Consider the following 4,350-nt stretch of genomic DNA (forward strand, 5'->3'; position numbering starts at 1 on the left):
ATCTGTGGCACTTGTGCTCAGCTGGTGAGCTATAGCTCCTGCCATCTATTCAGGCCAGGTTCCCCAAATAGTTCAGAGGCTGGGTTCTTCAGTTCTGAATTTACATACCAAGATGGTGTACTTTGTTCACAGGCTACAAATAAGCCGGGGGGGGGGGCGAGGAAGAGACTTGGAGGTAATGTTCAAACAGACCCAGCTGACTAAGCAAAACAAGTGCTGCAAAAGCTCTGGAGGGTTTAAGCATTGAGATGGACAACCATGAAAGTGGTGTTCAGAGTTAAAAGGAGTCACCATCCCCTGTGGTGTTGGGACACTTGCCCATTGTCACCTCTTCTAAACAGGTTTTGTTAGGCTTTCAAAAACCTGTTGGACCAAAGATGACCCAAGAGAGTGAGCAGAGCCAAGGCCAGTGATGCTTTTTGTCACCTCTCCTAAACACATTGTCTGTTACATGCCTGAGCCCTTGTCTTCTTTGTGCAAAGCAGATGGGGATTCCCTGCTTCCGGGAACAAAACATTCCAGGGGAAGCACAAGCAGCTTAGTTCTACCACATCTATCTGGTTCAGTATTGTCTACTATGTGCTGGGTGGCAGCCTCTCTCTCCCAGGTTTGGAGCAGGAGTCTTTATTCAGCCCTGCCTGGAGTCTGGTGGGTCTGGAGCCTGGGCCCTTCCCCATGCAAAGCCATGCTCCACCACTGAGCACCAGCTTCTATCACTGAGCTAGCACCTTCTCCCCTCCCTAGTCTCCCTCAGGTACTTATCCCAATGCCCTGCACTCAAGCATCTTCCTCCTAGCAAAAGAAAAAGGGAAAAGGGGGGGGGGGAGAACCTAAGTTAAACTTGAGAAACCAAAGAACCCTTTCATCCTTTTTAGCTTTTGTTTTGTATCTTCCTTTTGTATTTTAGCTGGGAAGCCAGACCAATGCCTGTCCCTTCCAGGTGATTTTTTTTCATCTATGGGAAGGGGAAAGTATTAAAGCAAAAGGGTGGGTGGTAGGGGAAATGTCTAGGCATATCATAGTGACATGTATTTTTATGGATTGTATATAGGTGTGCGAGTATTTTTTACCTGTAAATCTTTCTCTCTCTTTTTTTAAAGAGAAAAAACACAATAAAATGAAAATTGAAAATATTTCCTCAGGGAGGGGAAGCAAATCTGTCCCTTTTATACCCACTGAAAGAGACTCATATAGTTGAGGAACTGCACCTAGCAGTCATCTAGCCTGTCTTCTTAGCCTTGGTCTTCTTGCCCCCAAATGTTTCCCTGCCCCCTAATGTAACCCAGGTTCTCATCATGCATTACAGCATCCATGGTCTCAGATTAATTATTATTATTTTAATACAAACTTCTTAATTGAAACTGATTCTCCCTCCTTATTATCTCCTTGCATCCATCTTGGTCACTTTTAAATATTTTAAAAACACATCCAACTGCTCCAAGAATGGGGGAGATAGCTTTGTAAGTGACTGTAACAAGTGCCCATCCAGCCACCACGGTGCACAGCATGCTCTCACTTGGGCTATAGCTTCAGCATACTGAAAACCAAGAGAATGGGTCGCTCCTGATCTTGATCTAGGAAATGCAATGAGCTTCCATAGTGGGCTTATTACCAAAATAATGTAGGCAATCTTCAACTGATTAACCTTTGCTTACTCGGTAGATTTCTGGATGGGAATGGCTCCAACAAGCTGCTTGAAACAGCTCCTTCCAGCCAGCTGAATTGCAGTTGATATAGAGCTGCAGCTGATTGGGTGGTCAATAATGGATCCTTTTCAAATTGGCTGGATGTTTTCAAAAAAATCATTTATTAAGGAGCAAGCAGCTGGTGGTGCTTCCTGATTATACACAGCCAAATTATCCTTATTCTTCAACAACAGTTGCATGTGGCATCGATAGCACATAAAGAAGCCAAGGTATGCTTTTAAATGTCATATTTGAAAAACACCCACTGCCAAATACCCATTTCATTTGTTTAGAGCGCAGGACTATTTGTGATGCATTGTTTGAAGAACTTGCTCTGCTCATGAGAGTTAATTTTCCAAATAAGTATTTTGGAAGACCACACAGAACTGAAGGAAGGGCAGAGATGAAGTATGAGCCAGAAAGCGCAAGAAGATTTCAGTGAGAAAATTGTGTGGATCATTTATGGACCAGTCTCCTGACTACAAGGCTACAGTCTTGCTTCCCTGTTCAGACACCTAATGTCATGAACAACTATAGGACCAGGAGAAAACCAACCGGGGGAGGTGGGCATTATGCACAGATGGGGAAGAGATTCATCTAATAATTTTTTGCTTCTAACGCAGTTAGTTGTAAAGGCACAGAGGTCTTGTCCAGGAGCCTCTTCAGACCCTCTGCAGCAGATGCGGTCAACCTGTGGCTCCAGATGTTGTTGTCCTTCAGCTCCCATCAGAGCCAGCCCACCAATGAGATGGGGTGAAACACCCGCCTCAGGCAGCAGAGGTCCACAGGGCAGCGCCCCGTCTGCCCCACTGCTTCCATCACATGGTGTCACTGCTTCTCTTCCCCATCCCAGGATGAAGACAAGCCACAATGCCTTGAGGAGCGTCCCAGCTCTCAGAGAGCCTGGGCATTCCTACATGGCGGGCATTGCTGCTCGTCTTCCCCCTCCACGCTGCCACCACCCCATTCCTGGGCTGAGAGGACAAGCAGAAATGCTTTGTGGAATCATAGAACTGAATCTCGGGTGTCATCTAGTCCAACCCCCTGCAATGCAGGGATCTCAGCTGAAGCGTCCATGACTGATGGCCACCCAACCTCTGCTTAAAAGCCTCTGAAGAAGAAGAGTCCACCACCTTGTGAGGGAGTCCATTCCACTGTTGAACTGCTCTTACGATCAGAAAGTTCTTCCTGATGTTTAGCCGGAATTGCCTTTCTTGTAACTTGAAGCCAATGGTTTGAGTCCTACCCTCCAGAGCAGGAGAAAACAAGCTTTCTCTGTCTCCCATGTGACAGCCTTATAGATACGGGAAGATGGCTGCCATATCTCCTCTCTGACTCCCGAGAGCATTTCTGCACACAGCATTGTAGCTCGTCCCCTCCCCCTCCCCGGGATTGGAAAAGAGCTCTCCAGCTCTCAGTGAGTTTGGTGAGAAGGGGCGGCGTAAGGTGAGGTGCAGCACATTCCCATTTCGCCTTGGATGGCGAAATGAGATGGGCTGCCCCTGGCTCCCATCATCCCTGACAACTGGCAATGCCGGCTGGGGCTGTTGAGAATTTGAGTCTAACAACATCTGAAGGGCCATAGGTCCTTCACCCCTGATCTATAGTTTTTTCCTGTAACCATTTGGAAACTGTTTTTCTCCCCCACCAGACTGAGGTTCCCAATATGCTTGATTCTGCCGTGTATAGTAGAGAGGGGATGGATCACTCAGAATTTTTTTTTATTGTATGCTTCCCTTCCTCAACTATTACAAGTCACTGAGAAAATCAAGATGAAAAGTTCCAGGAACTACGTTCCAGCCTTGTAAATAAGTCCACAAAAGCCTATAAAAACAGAAACAAAACAAACAAAAAATGTGCTTGCTATGAGGGTAGTAGCTACTGTCTCCATAGTGGGCATGGAAAGGCTGGCTACTAACTTTTAAAACTCATCAAAAAAAAAAGGGACTTCTACTGTGTGGGCTGGATAACTTTTTCTCCATTCCACCAACCTTCTTCCTCCATGGCTGAGGCTGGCAGAGGAGACAAGGAGTGGTCCATTCCTTTTCTGCCAGTGTGCTCACTTGCCCACAAGAGATTCTTGATCAACTAAGGGCTACCAGATGAGTTGTTAAATGCAAACCTCTTTGCATGGCACGAGCCAGCCTTCCCAACCTGGTGCACTTCAGAGATTGTTGGACTATAACTCCCATTGTTCCTGGGCTTTGGTCATGGTGACTGAAACTGATAGGAGCGATAGTCAAAAACATATTTCGAGTGACAGTTTGGGGAAGGCTGCCATAAGCTATGACCCAAACGATTCAGAGAGCCACAGCATTAGAGCATAGCTCTGGACCAAAAAACCTGTACTGGATCTCCAGTACAGAAAATTCAACAGCTTCATTAAGCTGTAGTTTCCAGGGTTGTTTGCATGAAACCATGGCAGTTTCAAAGTAGTTTTACCTTTTTTCCTTTTAATTAATAAGTACTGTTGTACCTTAACATAATGAGTCACGAAGGACACCTAGAGCAGGCATGGAGAAGCTGGTTCCTTTCAGAAGATGCTGGACTCCAAAACCCTATCAGCCCCAGGCAGCATAGCCAACGGTCAGGGTCAATAGGAACTGTGGTCCAGAAACCTCTTCAGAGAGGCATCGGTTGCTTGTTCCTGTCCTAGAGGATGACT

The sequence above is a fragment of the Podarcis melisellensis genome (assembly GCF_964234715.1).
Source record: "Podarcis melisellensis genome assembly, chromosome: 2".
In the NCBI taxonomy this organism is placed as follows: Eukaryota; Metazoa; Chordata; class Lepidosauria; order Squamata; family Lacertidae; genus Podarcis; species Podarcis melisellensis.